At 34.9% G+C, this 24,385-nt stretch overlaps 1 pseudogene; it reads left to right on the top strand.

The window, feature by feature from the left end:
• Positions 1-460: 460 nt before the first annotated feature.
• Positions 461-7,500, top strand: LOC118591452 (annotated as a pseudogene).
• Positions 7,501-24,385: the final 16,885 nt, after the last annotated feature.

Genomic DNA, 24,385 nt, shown 5'->3' with positions numbered 1-24,385 from the left:
CTTCCTGTCCCAGCCTTCTCCTCTTCCTTGTTCTGCCTACCTTATCCTTCCTGCCTGGCTACTGGCCAATCAGTACTTTATTTATTTTAAGCAATGAGAGCAACACATTTGACATACAGAACATCCCACAGCAGCTCTATGTGATCTCTACTGCATTAAAATTCACAGTTTGTCAAAGTGCACAAAACAAGTATCAATAGTTCATCCCCAAATGTTACATCCATATAATTCTCTTCCTCCAAGGATTAGGGAATATCATGAAAGATGTGGTTATACAATTTCAAGTTTTCTTCCTTCAAGCAGAAAAGGAAGACTTTTGCCCAACAGTATCTTCTGAACAACACAGGGCTTTTGCACTCATTAATTCATTGGAACTATGTCAGCTTGCACAAGATCAAGCTAATAAACATCTTAGCATAGATGAAAAGAGGGCCTGAGGGCCTCACCACACTGCTGCTGACAATCTATTGCCAGTGTCATGGTTGCTGGGAAGGGGAGTGTTGTTTTCTTCATGTGTGGCCGAGGTAGTTTGGCCTTGACCCATGAGATGGGTTTCTACTCAGGTGCATTTCAATTGCACTAAATTTGGACCTTGTGAACCATTTTAGAACAAAAGAAGAATGGGAAATGAAGTTTGGGTAAAGAGGTTTGGGAGGAGTTAGAGAAGGGCTGTTGGTGTGGATATGTTCAAAGTACATTGTAGACGTGTATGGAATTCTCAAAGCTTAAACTAAAAATTTATCAGAGCTGAAAATTATAACTATTACTGATAGAAACTGAAATCTTAAATAAGTGACCAGGGTGTATCATGCATATGAGTGATAGGGTTTGCTGCTATTAAGATGTCATAAGTTGATCTATATGTTAATTTTACTCATAATAAAACTCTCAGCATGTCCATTATGGATATTTATATACTCTCATATTCATTAGCAGAGACACAAAACAAAAGACTGCATATACAGAAACACTAAGAGATAGCTAACTATTGCTTTGTATATTGGGCAAATATATCTACTGCCAGAGTACAAATAAATATATAGTGAAGTGTTAGCACAAATACATACAAGTACATCATCATAGAGTACAATAACATTGAGAAAAGTAGATAATTTAGGTAAAGGCAATAACACTCTTTAGCTTTAATTTAAAAACAGTCTAAATTCTTTATCTATGAAAGAATGAATCCAAGGGATTCAATATTCAAATGCAAATGAAAAGTACCTCAGTAAAATGTCTTCCTTTTTTTAAAATTATTTTTAATCAAAAGTAGAAAGCTTTTAGCCTGAACAAAAACCTCCATTTTATAATCACTGCTTATATTCATTTTTTTGAGGAAATCATGTCTCATTAACTTATGCATACTGTATTTTTTTTTCTAAGAAACTGTCAATCAATCACCCTTCCTGCAACACTCCATAGATACCTGTTCATTCTCTAAGCAATTTAATAAAGTGCTATTTTAGTGAAGACAATGGTAATATGGATAATAAATAGAAAGAGAAATGAAAGAAGCTAGAGCAGCAACATATCCTTCAAAAATAGACATGTTGCAATTCATCTTCTTCATCTGGGCCATGTCCCCAAGATCTTTTACCTCCTGATAATAATGTTTAACTATGAATACACCTATAGACTCATTAGGGTTAGAAGCAGAGTCCTTAAGATCCAAACACATACCAATTGGACCATCTGGGGCCACCAAGATTTTACCACATGAATGCTTTTCTGATTTAATGTACAAGAGACAATTCTTTCTGTAAATATGGACAATGAAAATGAACTTTTCTATATACAGTTCTATAAAATTAAGCTATAAATTGAAATCATAAGAAAATGAACACTGGCTGGACAGTGGTAGAGCATGCCTTTAATCCCAGCACTCAGAGGCAAAGGCAGGTAGAGCTCTGTGAGTTCAAGGCCAGCCTGGTCTACAAAGTGAGTTCCAGAAGAGCTAGAACTGTTACACAGATATCCTGTCTCTGAAAAAGAAAAAAAAAAAGAATTTTGACGTTTCAAAATCTCTATGAGAATTTAGTTGTATTTCCAAAACAATTATATATGAGCTATACTGTATGAGCAATAATAAATTTTCTAGAAAGTTTTATAATTATTATGACAGTCACTCTTGTTATTTGGCAAAATACTTATAAATTATTTTAAAATTGTGATACTTGTTTGATGTATTAATACATAAAACATGAAATTTTTAAGGTAATGCAGAAAATAGTTTCTACTAAGCAAATAATACTTTCTACAATTACTAGATAATGAAGTTTGAGTGAGTATTCTTGCATGCAATAATGATTATTAAATCATAATTATTAAAATCGATATAATCTGATTGGAAAAAAAGGGGAGAGCTCTAATTAGTGAAGAGAGGAAATAAATACAGAGAGAGGAGGGTAAATAATAATAAGAATGTCTGAAAAGGCCACAACAAACACTATTAACTATTCACCTTAAAAATATCTATAATATACTTAAATTTGAGTATAAATACATAGATAGTTTAAATAAAAATTTCTCATCTAAGCTAACAATTCCTTCTAAGAGTCTACTTAACAAAACCCTAAACTCCAGGCATGAGAGTCCTCCATTGAGTTGCTGGTGCGTCTGTCCAAGAGACTCTCAGAATGTATGTACAATTGGTATTTCTCTTAATTGACCACAAGACATGAAAAATCTTTGGATAATGCTGAAGATGCTATGCATTTCCTCATAGGGCTCAGAAACCTCTGGGTTGACATTGGTTTGAACCTCTTCTCCCAGATATTAGCTTCACAGTATCAGAAGAAACCATGAAACATTCCATAGAAGTGAAGCAAAAAACAGTACTACCAAGCTATGATATCTAGTGACACACATACCTTGACAGTAACCAGCAGCTTGCTAATTTGACCTAAGACCTAATAAAAAAGATTGAAAACATGCATGCTACTGGAAATGTAGACATCTTCTGAGGGTCAGGGCAGTCATGTGTCTTGGAAGAGCAATTATAGCCACAACTTCACTAAACAGAATAATCCTTAACTAATCTCTAAATTTTTGTCCTGAAACTCACATGTAAATGTATTCCTCACCCCTCTTTGAGGAAACTTAACTTTGCAAGAGATAGAGACTGTTACATAAAAAATACAACCAATTAAAATGGAAAGTTGTGGAGTCCAGTCCCAGTGACTTTATCTGGAAAAACACTCGAAGACCAAAGGTTCAAGGAATATTGAAGAAGGGAAAGAAAGTTTATAACTTCAGAAGAGTAGAGTGTTTGCTGTAAGATAGTGACTTCTAGTAATGTCAAAAGCAATAGCCATAAAATATTACTGACATGACTGTACAACTAGGAGCTGAACAAGGATAACACAAACAGTTATGGCAAAGTAAACAGAGAAAACCCTAAGGATCTGAAACCTGCAAGAAGAAATATATGAAAATAAAGAATAATGAGAGCAGAGTAAATAGTCCTACCCAGGGAAGAACACACCAACTGTTTATTCAGTATCAAATGATCAGCCCTGAAAATGTATATGCAAGCAGTTTTTGTATACATTGAGCATGCTATAATAAGGAATCTGTATGCATATACACACACATTTATGCTTGTAGCAACAATCAATGAAAATAGAGGCTGTGGATTCAAGAGAGAGCAGGGAGGGTTATATATGAGGTTTTGGAAGGAAAAAAAAATGATTCAATTGTATTCTGTTCTCAAGAAAATAACATAAAAAAAGGTATTTTTGATGCCAATTTTACCAACTCCACATCCAATAGAGAACTAGTGCCAGTTTATGCTGGGATGTGGAGCAATGGACTCATCCATTTCTGGAAGGAGTACTGACTTTAACAGCCACTATAGAAATCAATGTGGTGGTTCCTCAGAAAAATGGAAATCCATCTGCTTCATGATCCGGCTATACCATTCTTGGGCAAATAGCCAAAGGATGCTCCATTTTACCACAAGGACTCTTGCACAACCATGTTTATTGCAGCTTTATTCATAATATCCCCAAACTGGAAACAACCTAAATGTTCCTCAACAGAAGAATGGATAAAGAAAAGGTGGTACATTTCCACAATGGAGTAATAACTCAGCTGTTAAAAACAATATCATGGGTCTCATCTCACTCACTCTCTGTTGCCAAATTACTCTGAGTGTCTTTTCACTGCTCAGCTGCCGCATTAGAACAATAAATCAAGTATGTGTAAACTAGGTTTTGCTGCTCACAATGCCCTGAGTGCCATGTTTTCTTCCATCATTTTCTCCCTGACAGCAGGGCAACATTGTTGGCATGGGTCCAAAAGACAACTACATGGATGGCTGGGCTTAGAACAAGAGGAGTATCCTGACCCTGAATTAAACCAGCAAGAATGTCATTGTCACCAACTGATATAACATAGAAATCTGGCATCACATGTTCTACAGTAAATAGTGTGTGGCTCCTGTAGAGCACAGAGCACCACTGACTGAGGCGATCTTGAACCCTAAATACTAACAAAGAGAAGATGATGCAGACAATTGTAGCTGGAAGTTTCTCTGGTCCTGCCCAGCCTGGTGGTCTGGACAAATCTCTCCCACCTGCAGTCCCACTGCCACTTAAAAATAATCACTCAGAGGTTTATGTTAATTACAAACTGTATGGCTTATGGCTTCAGCTTATATTATTATATTATATTATATTACATTATATTATATTATATATTTATTATATTATATTATATTCAGCTCTTTCAACTTAATTCAACCCATTTCTATTAGTTTGTATGTTGCCATGTGGCCAGTGGCATTACTGGTCTGCTGGCATCTTGTTGCTCCTTGGGTGGCAACTGGCATCTCTCCCAACTCCGTCCTCCTCTATATCTCTGCTTAGATTTCCCATCTGGATGTAAGTTTTCTTTCCATAGGCCAAAACAGCTTTATTTATTATCCAATGGGAGCCACACATATCCACAGCATACAGAAAGACATCCCATAGCACTTCCTCTTTTCTGTTTATTCAAAAAGGAAGGTTTTTAATTTAACATAGTAAAATTATATATATCAAAACAGTTATCAAGTAAGAATTACAGTTACAATATCTAGTCTATTTGTATTTAGCAAAATTAAAGAAAATACTCTATCATCTATCTTATTTTTGTGAGTCTAAAATTTTATATCTAATTTATCTTTTATCATGAATAAAAAAAATTAAAATTAGTCTTCAACTCCATCAAATACTGCAGAATGATATAGTATTACCTGAGTAAGCAGGAAGTGTAGGGCAAGGAATTTCCATAATTCTAGAAATGACAGAGACATCTGGCTACCTGTAAAATTATCCAAAGTCCCTTTGTAATGTTGAGGCATGCTGTGGGGTGTTCTCTGTGCTGTGAATGTGTTGCTCTGATTGGTTAATAAACAAAGTGTTGATTGGCCAGTAGCCAGGCAGGAAGGATAGGCAGGACAAAGAGAGAGTAGTAGGTTGGGAACAGGAAGGATGAGAGAGGAGCCACTGTGAGCCGATGCCATGAGAAGCAGGCTCTGGAGGAGATGAGAATGGAGGGGAGGGGCTGGGGGGAAGGTGGCAGTGAGGGTGGGAGGGGGGAGGACAGGAGACCCCATGGCTGATGTGTAAAATTAAAACACAAATATAATAAATAAAAAAAGGAGAAAAAAGAAAAAAAGATACCATTAAGCCACGAGCCCTGTGGCAACTTATAGATTAATAGAAATGGGTTAATTTAAGATATAAGAACTAGATAGCAAGAAGCCTGCCATGGCCGTACAGTTTATAAGTAACATAAGCTTCTGAGTGATTATTTTTTAAGTGGGCTGTGGGACTTCGAGGGCTTGGTGGGACCTGGAGAGAAACTCTCCAGCTACAGAGGCATCTCTCTTTAACCTACAAGCCTAGAGTCTCTGGCATAGCTTTCAGTGAAACAGGAAATTTTAAGGCCTGTTCCACTCATTCTGACAAAGTTCATCAGTTGGTTCTCCCCATGTCCAGTAGAATGTCTGGCAGTTTCTTCTGTGAAGCAGGAACCTGAAGGACCATCTCACCTTGCAAAGTTCAGTGGTCACTTTCTCATGGGTCCGGGATGTCCAGTTTATACAGTATCCTGTCAAGCAGTTGAGGCAAGCACACTTTTTCGCCCAGTGGCTAAATTTCACCATAAAGAAAACAAACTCCATACTGAGTTTCTTTGATGCCCATCATTGTCTTTGAAGCAATTTTGGTGCTGCCAGGAGCAGATGTGTCTCCTTGTCCAGAAAAGTCTAAGTTCTTAAAACATTTTAAATGCCATATTCTGTGGGCCTTTAAAGTGTTTGAAGATTACTTACCTAATTGAAATATATCTCTATATATCTAACTTAACTAATATGACTATAAGTTTGATTTTCATAGATGAATAATTATTAATCTATATTTCTTAATTATACATTATAATTTTAATTATAATTTTAAATGAGTTGCATAAACATAGTACTTTAAACAAGAGTAGAAATATATAGAGAGTATAACAAAATTAACTTTAAATTTGTATCAATAAACTAAAATCCATAGCAATGTAACACCTTTCAAAGAAGTTGCTGTTCTTTAAAAGCAGATTCAATAATCTACCTTTTCATCCTATCATATCTATATTCCTTTTTCTTTTTTAGAAAAAGATTGCATTTGTAATCAATAGACTTTAAATAAAAATAAACATTCATAAACAATATTTTGGGAATTTGGGAGTAGCTTCCCTTACTGCTTCTTGCTGACTGGGGGTACTGGCAATCTTATGGGGACCATGAGAAAAAAGACAAATAATGTTTGAAACCTTCAAAATCCCAGCCCTGTATGTGGTCATTCAGGTCATGCTGTACCTGTATGCATCTGGACACACCACTGTCATGAGCTCTGGTAAAGGGGGTCTCTCTTATGCACACAGTGCCCATTTTCAAGGTCTCTGCTCTTCCCCATGCCATCTTATGTCTGGACCTGATTGGTAGGGATCTGACATATTATCTTATACAGATCCATACTGAGTGTGGCTACAGCATCACCACCAAGCTGAGAGGGAAATTGTGCATGAAATTAAGGAGAAGCTCTACTATGCTGCCCTGGATTTTGAGCAAGAAATAAGCACTGCCTGAGGGGCAGATGATCACCACCAGCAATGAGTGGTTTAAGTGCCCAGAGGTGCTCTTCTAGTCTTCCTTCCCTGGCATGGAGTCTTGTGGTGTCTGCAAGACCACCTTTAACTCCATCAAGAAGTGTGATGTGGACATCTTCAAGGATCTGTACACCAACCCTGTGCTGTCTGATGGTACACTATCATGTACCCAAGATGCATAAGGATACCACAGCCTTAGTACTCAGCACAATGAACATTAAGATCTGTGATGCCCCTAAATACAAGTATTCAGTCTGGATTGGTGCCTTGGTCTTTACCTCGCTCTCCATCTTCCAGCAAATGTGAACCAGCAAACAGTAAGACACTACTGGCCCCACCACTGTTCACTGCAACTACTACTAGACAGACTGAGCAGCTGCCAAGCACCTGCTGCAGGACCCAGTGAAAGAAGGCCTTGAAATGTATCCAAATCAGCACTGAATAGTATAACTTGTTGCCGACTTTTGACCTTGTATTCAAGTTAACTCTTCCCTTGATATATGTTTACTACCCTATTGATAAAGTGATTTATTCCTTAGTCCATGTGACATGGTAGCTGAGGAGAGCACATCGTGGAAAAGAATTCCCCAGACTGGTGGATTTGTGTGAGCTCCATGAAGTGATCTGTGCAGGGTATTAATAGACAGCTGACTTCCAGAATTCCTCTAGGAAGGCAAAGGTTCCTGAACTAGTTACCACTTTCATCTTGCCAGTCTAAAATGGTTATAAAGTCCAAGACTTAAGATCTAGTTTCCCTCCTGGTATTTTCACTCCTGACCACTCTGGGCTAATACTTGCCTTGAGTTGGGAAGTATTTGAATTGACATCTGGAAATGCATTTACTGTCTTAATTTATATCAGGTTTTTGTGCTCAACTATATATAAAATGACAATGTTTTTCTACTGTCCAGAGAGAATGTTAGGCCTCAGCCACACTTCATTGTGTAATGAAAAATCAAAGTGCTACAATAAAAACAACAATAACAAAAGCCATCAGGAAATTTCAGCAAAAGGATGAAACTAGAAAAACAATCCTGAGAGGAGTATGCAGACACTAAAAGATAAATGTGGTATGTACTCATTTATAAGAGTGCATTACCCATCATGTCAATGATAACTAAGCTACCTTCTGTAGAACCAGAGATATTAGGTAAAGAAGAGAGGTGTGTGAGCAGTGCGACACAGGGAAGGCAAAGTAGAATATAGATTTTACAGGTAGACTGTGGACAAATGGGGATGGGAGCAGAGGAATTCAGTAGAAACAAGATGGGATGGAGGGAAAGGGTACAAAAAAAGATGTCTGGAATTGGGGAAGGGGTTTTGGAGGTCTTTTGGAAATTTGGTTTGGTGGAGGCTTCCTGGAACCTAAAAGGGTGATCATACTGATTACTCTTGGCAATGGGGAATACAGAGTCTCAACTGCTAATCTCTTGTAGCCCGGAAAGACTTCCATTGGCCAGACTAGTTATAGTGAATTGAGTTATTGGCCCAGGGGTTCCATAAAAATTTCTTAATAACTCTAGCTATTTCTAATACAAAAGGTTCATCTCTGTAAACAAACAGTGGGGCCCCATTGCCAAGGATGACACTGATACAACTCATTGAGCATAGAAAATGTGGGCTGGTGCCCACACGGGGCCCTCACTCTTGTGCTCTAGTCTCTTCAGTTCAGGAAGGAACATTGCAGGATACTGAAAGAGAAATGTGGACACCATCCCAGCAATAAAATCATCCAAATCATCCACCTACAAACTGTCCTGCCTAGAAAATATGCTGGGGTTCAAGGGTAACACAAAACTTGTGGGAGTAACCAACCAATTGCCTGATTTGACCTAAGGGCTACTCCATGAGAAGTAACTCTTACCAGATACAGTTGGGCAACAGAGACTCAGACTAGATAGCCCCAAGACCTAGATTAAAAGAAACAAACAAAAACTGCTGTAAAAATCAATACAATGAGTCCTGATGATATTGTGGTATAGTTACAAATCAGTGCCTTATCCAGTCATCAGAGAGGCTTCCTTGTAGCTAGAGTTTTCCTGTCTGGCCCAGTCAGGACAAATCTCTCTTTACCCACCAGTCCCACAGTCGCTCAGACCCAACCAAGAAAGCACCCAGAAACTTACATTGTTTACAAACTGTATGGTTGTGGCAGGCTTCTTGTTATCTACTTCTTCTATCTTAAATTAACCCATTTCTGTTAGTCTATACTTTGCCACATGGCTTGTGGCTTACCGGTGTCTTTACATGTTGCTTTTCATGGCGGCGGCTGGCGGTGTCTCTCCCCAGCCTTCTACTTCCCAGAATTCTCTTCTCTCTCGTCCCGCCTATACTTCCTGCCTAGCCACTGGCCAAACAGCATTTTATTTGTACAGAGCGATATCCACAGCACTTCCTCACACACCAGAGGGGAACAGATGCAGAAACCAACAGCCAGACATTATGTGGAGAGTCTAAGTTTGAGGTCTGCATCAAATCCCTCCCCTCGGAGCTTAGTGAATGCCCTGGAAGAGGAGCCAGATGAGACAGAGGACATCAGGGGAACAAGACCCTCTGGTTCAACTAAACAAGCTACATCTGAGTACACAGAGACTGAAACAGCATGCAAAAGGCCTGCAGAAGTCTGCAATATGTCCTCTGCATATGTATTATAGCTGTTAGGTTAGTATGGGAATCCTGAATTTGAGAACGTGTGGGTCTCTGATTCTGTTGCCTGCCTGCTCATGGGAATTTTTCTCCTGTTGTTTCTGCTGAGTCACTGTGTCCATCTTCAATTCAATCGTTTTTTCCTTCATCTTGTTATATGTGACTTTTTTTTCATGTTTGGTTATTATCTCTTAGAAGTCTCTGTTCTTTTATCTCTTTTCTTTCTTTCTTTCTTTCTTTCTTTCTTTCTTTCTTTCTTTCTTTCTTTCTTTCTTTTTTGTTGTTTTTTGTTTTTTGAGACAGGGTTTCTCTGTGCAGTTTTGGTGTCTGTCCTGGATCTTGCTGTCTAGACCAGGCTGGCCTTGGACTCACAGAGATCTGCCTGGCTCTGCCTCCTGAATGCTAGGATTAAAGGTGTGCTCCACCACCAACCAGCTCTCTGTTCTTTTCTAATGAGAGACAGAAAGGGAGTTTATCTGGAGGGCAGGGCCTGGGAGGAGTAGTTGGAGGCAAAACTAGATTCAGGTATGATATATGAGAAAAGCATCTATTTTCACTAAAAGAAAATAAAGAAAAGAAAAATAAATAATAATCAATATGAAAGCCAATATATTGTATGGAGGTAAACAAATGTGATAATTATTTTATGCATCATCATTATTATTATTGTTGTTACTACTATTATTAATAATATCACATTTACAATTTCAACCATTTCCCTGCACCCTGTCATTTCTGAATCCACTGTTCAGGTTAGAAAGCTGATGCTGTAAAGATTACAAATCTTTTAGACTAGCTAAAGTTTTAATTGTTATCTTAATGAAGAAGAATGAAGTTTTTATTATAACATTTTATAAAACTAATTAAAACTGAAATTTACACTAACAACATCCACAATATGATTTATCATAGTATTCTTATTAAAAATTCTCATTTTCAAAATTTGTTAGTTAAGATACCAACTTGTGGAACAAATTAAAGTTAGGATGGATGGCTAAATTTGCAATGAATATGAGGTATTAAAATGACACCACTTACTCCCAAAACACTGCCTTTTGTAGATGGTATGTTTCTACATTTAAAATATGTAACAGACAGCCCATGGCATTTCTAGTGAAATTCTGTACCCTAACTATACCCTTCAGGGAGAGATGACATTTTAGGAAAATAATATTTACTCATCCCTTTTTCACAAATGTTTGGATTATAAGACAAAATCTTCTTAAAAGAGTTACAAAGACCTATAGCCAGACATTATGCAGAGAGGCAGAGAGAGAGAGAGAGAGAGAGAGAGAGAGAGAGAGAGAGAGAGAGAGAGAGACGGACTGACCTTGGAACACACAGGTCTTAATGAGATATCTGCATCAAATCCTACCTGCAGAGCTCCAGGAAATCCAGAGAAGAAAAGCTGAAGGAGTATGGAACCTAGAGGAGCTGGGCTGCACCTGCAGAACAAGGCCCTGTAAATCAAGGAGAAAAGCTCCTATGAACTCACAGAGGCAGAAGCGGCAAGCACATGGCTTCATGGATCTGTACCTCTGCATATCCTTCACAGATTCCAGTGTGCGGAATGAGCACTTCTCTGATTCCCGTGCCTTCTCCTGGGGCTCTTCCTTCTGGTTTCTCTTGTCCAATTTTGATGTGGTTGGTTTTGTTTTATCTTAGGATATTTTATTTTGCTCTATTTTGTTGTTATCTGTTAGAAGCCTGGTGTTCTCTAAAGAGAGACAGAACAGAGGTGGGTCTGCCTTGGAGGGGAGGTGGGAGTGACAGAGAGAAGGAGAAGGAAGGGAGATAGCAATCAGGTATATTACCTTACAAAAAAATCTATTTTCAGTAAAAGATGAAAAACCTAAAAAAGAATAACATTGACAAGAAATAAAATAAAAATTAGAAAGATGAGTCTGATGTAGTCACTCACATTGGTTATCCAGCACGTAGAAAGTTAATTCAGAAAGAAGTCAAGAGTTATTTCAAGAACTTAGTGAAAAACTTACTGAAATTTTCTGTAAAATAACTTTAATAAATTAATTTTCTTCAGGGAAATTCATATATATATATATATATATATATATATATATATATATGTGTGTGTGTGTGTGTGTGTGTGTGTGTGTGTGTGTGTGTGTGTGCACGCACACACACACAACAACAGTTCATGGGGGGAAAGGCTATGGATTTCAAAGAAAGAAATGAAGAGTTAGGGAGACCTTGCCTTGGAGGAGGTGGAAATGGGGGTAGATTGTGGTGGAAGGCTTGGAGGTGGGAGGAGGGAGGAGAGGTTAATCTGTGGCTGATATGCAAAGTGAATAGAAAATCTCAATTTAAAAAAAGGAGAAAAAAAAGACATGAAGGGCTATATGGAAGAGTTTGAAGGTAGAAAAGAAAGGGGGAAATGTTATTGTATTTCAATCTCAAAGTTAAAAAGTTTAAAAGATACAAAATGAAATAAATATCGTGTGTGTGTGTGTGTGTGTGTGTGTGTGTGTGTGTGTGTCTGTGTGTAACATAATTAATCAAGGAAAAGAAGCCATGAACTTGAACAGGAGCTAGGACATGGGGCATGAGAGTGTTTAGCATGAGGAAAAGGGATGGAGAAATGATGCAATTATATTTTAATTAAAATATTTAAAGATTACTAAATTTCAACATTAATAGCAATTCACTTACATAAAATCATATTTTTAAAAAATAACAGAGTCTTTCTGTCCCACGTTCCTTGATGTCTCCTAAGTCTTATATTAAACCCTTGATACTTCAACATAAGAAAGATCTGAACAATTTTTCTGTCAATAGACATGCTAACATGAAATTTCAATGAGTGCAAATGCCAAGCATAAAAACTAGAGGCATCTAATAAATGCAGAGAGAGGAAGAATTAAATTGTCCCAGGAATAAAACCCTCAATTGGTTACTCAGTACAAAGCAGTCATCCCTGAATTCACATATACACAAGCCATACTAAAAATACCCAGCAGGATGTATTTATGTTTAAGTAATTAGTTATTTATATGTAACAACCATACAAAGCTCATAAATTAAAGATAGAGTGATGGGGGGGCCTGGGAGAGGGTGGAGGGAGGACAGAGAAGGAAGTAAATGCCAAAAAATCCTATTTTAATTAATTTTAAATTTAAAAAGATGACTAATAAAAATGATTGAAATAATTCTAAAAATGACCATCATTGTCTAAGTGTTTTAAAATGATTCTTGCTCTTTTATCCCATATTAAATGAAGAGATGTCAGTTACTGATCTTAGCCAGAGAGAATCTTGTTAGTAAAGAAAAAATAATTACAGCTGATATATTCAAGCCAATTTTTCTTTAGAATAGTAATGATGTTGCTGAACAGCACCTTCATTATTCTAGGCATTATGAATGCATTTGCAGTAAAGGATTAGATTTCCATAAGACATAATTGGCAGTGTAAAATTAAGATAATTGTTTTAAAAGTTTTAAAAAATCCCCAAGTAGCCACATGTCTCATGCAGTACAACTGAATACTTTGTAAGTATCATTTGCTCTTTCCCAAAGAAACAAGAATCATAATATTGCTACTGAAAATGTTCATTAACTAAATGAGAGAGCAATTAGCTTTAAAAACCTAAGTATTCCAATTTACTGTCAAGAGAAATTATGCAGCTCAAGTATGTTTGTTAGTTATAGTGTGTTAAAACTTCTGATTCCAGGAATATTGCCTGAAACATATTAAGAACAACTTATCATAAAAAGGTTCAAGTGCAAAATCCAGCAGAACATCATAAAGATTGCTACCATGTATGAAAATACTCACTCAATATTCAACATTTAGTGTACTTATTACCCGCATGAACTAAAATGTACACACACACACACAAACAAACACACACTGAGACAGAGACAGACAGACAGAAACAGGCACAGAGACAGAGATAGAGATGCAAAAGTATACGCATCTAAACACTGTTGAAATATTGTACATGTGTGATTACCAGTAATAGCACTCCAAACAAGTCTGATTATAAATAAAAAATTTAAGAAAATGTTTAAAGTGACAAAATTCTCAATTTGGGATGAAAACAAGGAGACTGAATGTGAATATTAATGCAAATAGTACAAGTAAATCTACACAAAACTCATATTAAATAATCAAAGCCACTGCAAGACTAGGAGTTATACAATGTATTTTATAAATATTCAAGTTAGTATACATACAAATGCAAATTTTGTTCTTTCTTCTAAAAGGCCTTAGATCAGAAATTCAGGTAGCATTAAACGTATCTGCCTGCCATTGCTGTTCTGTTCACAACAGACAGGAGATGGATGAATGGATGTAGCCTAGATGTGTACCAACTGATGGATAAATTGCAAAAAGATGAAGAAATACATGATGGGATTTTGTTCGAGTGCTAATAAAAGTGACATTATAAAATAATTCAGGAAAATGGATTTACCTGGAAAATATTCCACTGAGTCAGGTAACCCGGTCAAGGAAAGACTAGAGTTCTCTCCAGACTAGAGAATTTAACATAGTGCACATTTCTGGGATAGATGGAAAAGAACCATTAGGGAAAGTAACATGAGCAGGCCTTCAGAGAAAAGTGAGGAATTAGTAAAATATATGTAATATTTTTATATGTGATAGAGAAGTCTGTGGCTGGAGAAATTTCAGCAGTGAGGGAAGTAAATATTGGCAAGAGAAAAGCAATGCTTGAAAATTTCACACAATGTGATATTATTACTTCTTGCAAAGATTTCTCACTATCCAGCCCTTGCTGGACTTTTGTTTAGTAAGTAGTCAATGATGGACTCATACTCACAGAAATTGGCTTGCTTATACTTTCTGAATGATGAATTAAATTTTGGCATGATAGCGTACAGTCCTTTAAAATATATCCAAGAAACAAGTACATAGTGAGAACACAGTATGAAATTTTTGGATACCACATATATATGATAATATATATACTTATTATATCATATATATATAACAAATAATTTCCACATATATGTTTCTCTTTCTCTGTCTCTGTCTCTGTCTCTGTCTCTCTCTCTCTCTCACACACACACACACACACAAATACATACTGAGATTGAAACTGCACCCTTGTGCATTTTCTGTAAGCACTCTACCACTGAAATATCTACATTTTAGCCACTGTTTAAAAATAGAAGATGCAAACACTTTTGTCAGTGTATTTTGGCATAGCACTGAGAAGGCTGAGTTGAAAAGATTTTGAACTTGAGACTATCTAGAGATACTTAGAGAGATGCCGTCTAACAGATAAATGAAGCAATGAATGTATAATGAAGACACAAATGCCTTGCTCTTGAATATTTCCTTGAACATAAGATTTAGGCCATGAAATCAACCTGAAGTGTAGAAATAAGAAACATTTCTCAACTTACTTTGGCTATGTAAGATGACTGTCCATCCACTTGTATCTCACTGTTGATTTTGGAGATAGAAACTAGATTATGTTCTTGTGACTAAATTAAGCCTAGAAGGGTAGAGAAGACCTATATTTCAGTTAACAAACACAGGTGCATAGAGAAATCTATATCAATTCATTTTAAAAGGCTTGAAATAATAGTGTTAATCATTACTAGGGTCTTTATACAAGTTTTCATACATTGAACACATATGCCAACATAAGGCATGACAGTTGTGAAGTATGGCAAATTCAGTATTGTAGTATAGAATGGACACTTAATAAGTTGGTTCCATTTGTGCATTTTTTTTTTTACTAAACTTGATTATGTATTGGTTTAAACTTGTGTAAACTTCCAACACCAGTTACCTATATATTCATGATTACCTTCTAAAAATGCTGCATTCATTTTGATTTCTATATGTTCACTCAGCTACTTCCTACCATGAAATTTTTTGTTATTTAATTACACATTATACTTTTATTTGTAACTGTTTCTAAAGTTGTATAGAAAAGTAACATGACATTTGTCAATTGAGAAATTCAGCAATTAGCTTAGGAAGAAGAACTTTAAACAATTATATTTGTATAATTATGAAATTTCAGTTTCTATATTCTTTAAATATTCTTTGATGATGAGGCTTGAAAGATCACTTAGAAGTTGATAGTAACTACAGATTATCTGAGTTGTGTTACCATTATCTGTGTCAGACAATTCACAACGACATATAACTCCAGCCCTATGGAGTTTAACACCCTCTTCTGCCCTCTGTGAGTACCCCTATATACATGGCATTATCTATCTATCTGTCTGTCTGTCTACCTAACTATCTGTATATAGATAAATGTGTGTGTGTGTGTGTGTGTGTGTGTGTGTGTGTGTATGAGTGTGTGTGTGTGTGTGTGTATGTGTAGGTAGGTAAATGACTAATAGAAAACTTGATAGATAGATGGTAGACACATACATATATACATACATATACACATACATACATAGCGACAGACAGACACAGAAATACACATAAGTAAAAATTAAAAGGAAATGCTAAAATAATTTATGTTGTCTTCTAGTTTTAATAAAATCCAGGGTATTTAAGTTTTTATCTAATTACTCTGGCTCTATCAAATTTAATGTCAATAACTTTGTTCAAATGTCAGAGGTTCATTTAACAGCCAAATTCTGTTCATGTTCATAGTTCTTAAAAATTCCTTAAGTACTCAAACAAGAACACATGAATGGAATTCAATAGTCATATATTGCTATTTCTACTTAACTTACTGATAAATTCTGAGGAGGCTGAACCAGCTAGTGGAAAGTTGCATATCCTTAAGGAAGAAATCATGAACTTTAAATGCTCAGGCTTCTTCTTGGTGCCTTTGCTCTTCAATGCCTATGAAAATTAATGATTGCAAAATGGACACTGGGTGTAAAACCTGTGTTTCCAAATTTTCCATATGAGGAAAAGGTTCATTGCTTTTCAAACTTACTTAATTCATTCGAATCAGTTCTAAGTACAATTTGCAGAGAAAAACATTAAATATTTTCTGTTATGAAACTGATAATTTTACATATTTGATCAATATATTATGCAGGACATGATTTATTCATCATATATATTACTATTTACAATATATATTTTATGGTATTTATTGACTCTGTATTGTGTTTACATATTTTATTCAAATAACTTCAGTGAATAAATATTTTAATTGATTTTTTTAAAAAATTCTGACACTTAGTCTAAATGCTAAGAGTAAATGGGTGTTCACCTTAAATGGGGCATATATATCATAAGAATTCAGGGAACATCATAGTAAAAGAGAAAGAAAAACTCAAGAGCCAGAGGATGGGGAAGAACGTAAAATGTTGTCTTCTAAGCTTCATCACATGGCCAGTATATTCATTCAGCTGTGTTTATTTGCCCAGGACCTGAACAAATCAGGGTGTCAACTTTCCATTATGAATTGGAGAGTGGCTCATGTCCTCCCACATCCCAGAAAAGCTATAGAACATTAATGCTTGCTGAGTATCAGAGAGTCATTCTATTCAGTAGTATGAGCGATGGTAAGTTTCTTATCATCCAATGAGCTCCCATGCTTCTTCATAAAAGCAACCCAGATTAAATTTGTTGAACACACAAATACACACACACACACACACACACACACACATGCATGTGTGCGCGCACACACACACACACATTCACACACCTATAAAAATGAAGAATTAAGAAGGAATTGAGTGGAAGTGGGCGTTAGACAATAAGGAGTAATGGGCAAGCACTGTAAAATATCGTAAAATATTCTCTGTGCCTGAATAGAACTTTCAAAGAGTAATTATTTTTAGAATTTCAGTTTTCTTCACTTTATTATTGTTGAACATAATTGCTAGTGATTAAGAGCTTTTTAATGCTTTTAACAATCACAATTGGAGCTCTTGTACCATCAGTTCATTTTTCCAGGGCTATTATCATAACAGAAAATGAAACATGAACTGTTTTCAAGACTAAACCATTTGGAACAACATATGAAGGACTTACTCAACAATAAAAGTCCATCGTGTTACAAGAAAGCCAAAGCATCTCTAGATAGTTCTTGATGGGTTCTTTCCTTAACTCTAGACAAAACATAGTATCTTGTTCTTGTATTGTAAATCATTTATGTAGCATTGAAAAATAAGATCAGTTATGCACATTCATTCATGTCTCAAGAATTTTGTTATTCTTGGATGCAAAGTCACATTACATTTATGAATCTTACTATGGTCTAAACAAATCTTAATCTAAGTCACACTGTCTGTTCTTCACATTTTAATTCTGCAAATTCTGTCCACCCTTCTGTCTTGGTTTTGCCATTGTTTTGTCTGCCTCCATGTTTTCTTCTCTCTTACCAAAGCTCAGAGTGATCTCAGGTATGCCATTTGTTTCAAAAGAATAAATTAAAATGAGCAATGATTGTAGTGTAAATGCTGAAAGATTACTAGAGAACGTGTTTGGGAAAACTTAGAAAACTCTGGAAGGCATCAATTCATATTAAAAAGTTTGTGATGGATATATTTTACAATTTCAGGTTTCTTGCGCCTTTATTCAGAAAAATTTAAAGGAATTTTAGATTCTTTGTTTTCTTTTTATTGGTTACTTTGTTTTGCCTTTTTTCTTTTGTATTTGTTCACTTGTTTTTTCTTTCCTATCAGGGCCTCTTTGTGGGGCTCAGTATGCCATATAAAGCAACCCAACTTTTTCTCAAAATCACATTACTTCTTGAACCTTAGTAATGATGATACTGCAGGCTTAAGCCTCCATGCACAATACCTGTTATAAAATACATTTTATAACACACAATATTGCTTAATAATAATATTCCTCTCACATGAAGGATGAATGACAAACCTCCACAGACTGAAAACAGAAGTCTCTTTATTCCAGATGGATTAACAAAAACTATTCTCTTTCTCATAGAAACTTTGTTTCAGTAGAACAAATACCAACCCTGAATATAATTAATTCATTTATCAACAAAAAGAGAAACAACTCTTAGAAATATATTTATTGCAAAATAAAAATGACCCTTATATTTACCATATTTTCATATTTGTAGGACTAATGGTAAAAATATTAGTTATAAGAAAATATTTTCTGTGTTATATAAGAGATTTAATAGTCTAACCATTAACATCAAATTTGATGTTATGTAGAAGCCAAGATAACTGAAGGACAAAGAAAATCTAAGTTTTTCCTTATGCATACACTATTTATACCAATTTTTTGTTATAAACTGATTAAGTCTCTTGATATTGAAAACCAAGAATAATTAGATAATACTTAATATGTAGTTCACATCCTAATATTGTGAATGAATATGGATTCTCCACATTACAATGTAAGTTCTAGCTTCTTTCAAAAACCATGCAAAAAGGAAGCATATGAAAACATCTAGCATATAAACTAAAATTTATGGACTTTTTATCTAAGTAATTCATTGATTAAAATAAATAAAAATATTTCTCATGTTTTCAGAATATATATTAATTGCCTTATTTGATTGCTATAAGAAATATAAAAAATAAACAAAACCCTGCTCTTGTAAATAGATTTCATTATTATAACTAATCTTTACTCTTTATATTTCTATACATTTTGTCCTCAACAGAATTTACTAAATTGTGGTGCCAACCTTGAAAATAAGCTCCTAAAGTGTCCACATACTAATATGTAGGTTCTATGAATATATTACTTTTCATGTTAAAATCAATTTTACAAATATGATTAAATTACCTTGAGATAAGCAGTTTTTCCTTAGATTTTCTTGGTTATCCATATCTAGTAAGGTGCATTCTTCAAATCTGTTTTTTCTCTGCTTATTTTAAGTCTGGCATAGCTGGTGGGAAAGCCAGCCCGAGAAATATCGCTGCTGATTTTAAAGGAGGAGGGAGGTATGAAGGAGCAGAGCCCAGAAAAGTAGGAAAGGCAACTGAAGGCACCTCTGGCTTCTTCAGTGAGACTTGTAACACAACAGACTTCTAATATAGGGAGCCATAGCTAATATAAAACATTTCTACATCTTAGCTTTACATGTGTTCCTTAACTAAATAATAGAATTAGCACTAACTATGAGGAAAGAAACAGAGAGAAAACAGAGGCAACTCAGTTTTACTTGTCCATTTCTGTAGTCCTGAAGATAAAAATAGTCTCCACTCTTCACTTTCATAATTCCTGATTTAGCTAGTTAAGATATTGAGATAAGATTCCAAAACTTGATTCTTTCACCTTGACTGGTGGAAGCTTGCTGTGAAATCAAAGAATTACTAAAATAAGTGGTCATCCTCCTTCTTCTGCCCCCTTAGAATGAAAGGCCACCGTTTTTTTTTTTTTTTTTTTGTTTTTTTTTTTATGGTTTCTTCTGCTCAAAAAGCGTCAATATTCAAATAAACTTGGAAATTTGTTATCACTTCAAGCCACTGAGATCTAGTAAGAGAATATCATAGGCCTGCACATTCTTGTATAATGACTTCTAACAATATAAGACAGTTGAGGTACAAATCACAGCCCGAGGACAATTAGGAAAATGGACTGTGTTATGTATAGCACAAAAGATACGCTTGTCTAATTTCATTGGTCTCATGTTCTGTGCTATTGTTTCAAAAAATTTCTTACCTATGTGTAGGGCATTTACCCACCAACCCCAAAGATCCCCAGAGTTTTCTTGAGTGTGAGCAGCAGGAAATATTAGGTAGAAGGATTTATAGTGCCGAGATAAACAGATAGAAAATAAAGGATAGACTCCAGAGGGCCTGGAACCTTTTCCAATGGGCCCTGACTGTCTCTGCCCAGGGTATTTATAGAGACGCCAAGGGGGTGGAGCAAAAGACGTCCTACCCCAGCACAGGAAAGTGCAGACCATTTCAGACACCTGCCTGTGGCCCTAATCATCCTCTATGCGGACCTGCTGGGTAAAGCCACAAGGAACCCAAAAACAGGTTCCCACTATGCCTACAAGTTGAAGTCTTTTTTCTACCTACAAATACTTTAACAGTCACAGAGAATCCAGTCTTATGTTGAAGTTCTTGATCAATTTGCTATCTAGTTTATGGCCCAATGAGTGGAGAAGATTTAGTTTTATTTTTCTTAATGAGTTCTCACTAAGGTAAAGGTATCCTCTCATCACCCCTTTTCAATATAGTACTTGAAGTCTTCTCTAGAGAAACAAGGACAGAGAAGAAAATGAAATGAATATAAATAGGAAGAGGAGTCAATGCATCTCCACTTGGAGATCCTATAATACTTTATAAAATGAGGCCTTTAATATTCCACCAAAAATCTTTTAGAGTTGGTAGTTTCAGCAAAATGGCAGGATATTAAACTAACACACAAAATTTAGTAGTCGTCCTATATACCAATGACAAATAGACTGAAAAGATTTCCTGGGAATGAAGCAGCCAGAAAATAAATTAAATAGTGGGAAAATACATAACCATGGCAAGAAAAGACTGCTAAAATGAACTTTTTTTTTCTTTTTTGTTTTTCGAGACAGGGTTTCTCTGTGTAGATTTGCGCCTTTCCTGGAACTCACTTGGTAGCCCAGGCTGGCCTCGAACTCAGAGATCTGCCTGGCTCTGCCTCCCGAGTGCTGGGATTAAAGGCATGCGCCACCACCGCCCAGCTAAAATGAACATTTTAAGATACGAAATTTAAAAGAAAAAAAAAAAAAAAAAGAAACGTCGGAAATACTTGCTCTGATCGTGGACTGAAGAACTAACGTGAAAACGGTCGTCCTGCAATAAAGCTTTTCCAGAAGTCAGGTAAATCCCAATGACAATTCTGAACAAAAAAGTATTTTACTAAGAGTTTTTTTGGGGTTTCTAAATTAATTTTATTTTGTTTAATACCTTATCATTGTACATTGGCAATTTACAATGATGATGCAGGGTAAATTCTTTGAAACTTTAGGAAACTGATAAGGGGTCAGGAGGTCAGACAGCAAATGAATGGGCATTGGTGATGTGCAGGAGGACAGAGAAGTAACAGAGGAGGATGAGTCCAAGTTTCCTTCATGTGGTAAGAGATTCATCCATTCCAGCATAGGAAAATATTTATAGTTGCTATTATACTAACTCGTCAAGTGCTTCGAGTACTTTATTTGAATTTGACAAAAAAGGAAACATTTGTAAGATAAAAACATACTTAAATTATTATGATACTAAAATATTCATAATAAAGTACTTATAAAAATAAAAAATCATTTTATACTACATAAAATTATATTTATCATATATTAATTATTATATTCATTGTACCATTTATATGCATTGTTATTTAATTTGTTATAGTATTTATATTTATTATATTCATTTAATTTTCATTACATTCTTTCATTATGTTTGTTAATTATATTCATTCATTATATTCATATTTTCATCATATATTAATTACATTTATATGTTATACAGTATATAATTCATATATAATTATTCATATATTCATTATGTTAATAGTACATAATTATATAGTTTATAATAGAATATTTACATGGGATATAAAATTGAATATTGTATTGTATAAAATATACTAATTATAGCATATATATAAAATAAGAATTCATTATACAGTGTATAAAAACATTATACTAAAATTAATTCAAAGCAGTGGTTCTCAATCTGTGTATCATGACCCCTTTGGGGGTAACATATCAGATATTAATTACAGTTCATAACAGTAGCATAATTCTAACTGTGGGGGTCACCACAACATGAGGAGGTATATTAAACGGTCAAAGAATTCGGGAGATTGAAACCAACGCTTTAAGTTGTATTTGAACATGAATCTTCTTAGCTTAGCTTTCATTCACTATTGTCCGTGTTTCATATTGTCTTTCCTGCTACAACTCTGAAACAAACGTTTCTGAGGTTTCTGAGTTCAGTATCTTCTCCTAAAATGTGAAGTTCAAATGGAAGCCTGTTGTGCACATTTATGGCCTTTCTTGCTTCATTTAACATTACTATGTTACTTTTCCATAGGCTTTGCCTAGCAGGTTGAGCCAACCCTTTTTATGTGTCTATAAAAGATTACTGTACTCATAAGACCTTTGTAAAGAATAGAATCTCAAATTTTTCTTTTAATTCTAGATGTACTAACTCATAGAGTGAAGAAATTGAAAATCAGTAAAATATTTAAATTAAGTAAAATTAACAGTGGAGTGTATATTTTTAAGAATACTTACATTTCTCAATGAGACCTAAGTGCTATAAGAAAGATGTCTGTATGATACTGCCATGCTCATTTATTCTCTCTTTTTTTCCAATATATATTTTTTAAATGCGTTCAGTGTGTCTTGATCATATTTGTAGTAAAATTTATTTGTGATCTAACAAATAAAGCTTGCCTAAAAATCAGAAGGAGGATCTAGACACTTCCTGACAGACAGGAAGTGATAGAGCTGGGTGGAGAGAGGAAATGATAAGGTGGGGTGAAGAGGGAAGCTCCCTCTCTTCAGGGGAGGATTTTAGGGATAAGAACTAGTGGCTGCTGCTCTGACTCTCTGATCTTTCAGCTTTTACCCTAATATCTGGCTCTGGGTTTTTTATTAATAAGACCGGGTAGCAATTCATGTTACACATATCCAGTTCCCTCCCCCAGTTTCTCCTAGATTAAAACCTCTTCTGTACATCTGTAAACCAAATTTGTGGCCTTCTAGTCAAGTATAGCCAATCTACCAAGGGCTACCCTTCTAAGAAAACCCACTTTCCCTCTCCTTCCCTCTACACCAGAGGAATTAACCATTTTCTCGGAGACTAAAGTCTGTACTAACAAGGTGCAACCCATACCTGGCATCATGACTGAAGCCAAGATCCCCAGGTTAGACAGATTATAGGCCCTGATGAAAACCTGCTACTATTATTCTTCTAAAGAGACACAGTATTAAATCAGCTTATAATGAGTTATCATTATACTCATAAATTAACTGTACTATTTTTTCAATAAATCGTAATTTTATTCTTTTTCATAGTTAAATAAAATTCCATTTTGCATATTATTCTTTTAATATGCTTTCATGTCTCCTGTTTTAATTTGATATTAATTATGTTCACCTTCTGGGGTTTGCTTACTTATGAAGACAAAAGGCTCATTGATTTTTAGTATTCTTAAATAAAAAGGAAACATTATGATATATATTTTTTTCTATTGGTTTCTTGTTTTCAGTTTCAATATTTTGGTCTTTATTTTATTGACATTGTTTCCATTAACTTACAATTATTTTCTTGTTATTTTTCATATTTTCCTACATTGAAGCATAAGTGAATATTTACAGAAATATCTTTTTTTTGAAATATTCATTTTATGTTAAAATTTTCTTAACTGCAAGAGATAAGACTACTTTTTCTAAGTTTTTTTTTTAGTCAATACAATGGTAAGAATTATTATGATATACTGAAAAATAATACATTATCATTAGTTCTTATTTCAGTTTTTTCTGTAATAAGCCCATATTTATTTTAACAGCATACATTATATAACTTAGTTTGCAATTTAAATGTACTTCATTTCATTAGTTGTATAAATATAGAAATTTTTAATTTAATTTTCAACTTAATTGATTTTTTTATAAATTTCAATTTATTGTTTTTTAGTCCATGTATTATTCAGAAACATGTTATTTAATACCCACATATTTTGCACCATTTTAGTTATCTTTCT

This window comes from Onychomys torridus, chromosome 9 (assembly GCF_903995425.1).
Source record: "Onychomys torridus chromosome 9, mOncTor1.1, whole genome shotgun sequence".
In the NCBI taxonomy this organism is placed as follows: Eukaryota; Metazoa; Chordata; class Mammalia; order Rodentia; family Cricetidae; genus Onychomys; species Onychomys torridus.
This window is presented reverse-complemented; position numbering and strand designations above follow the sequence as displayed.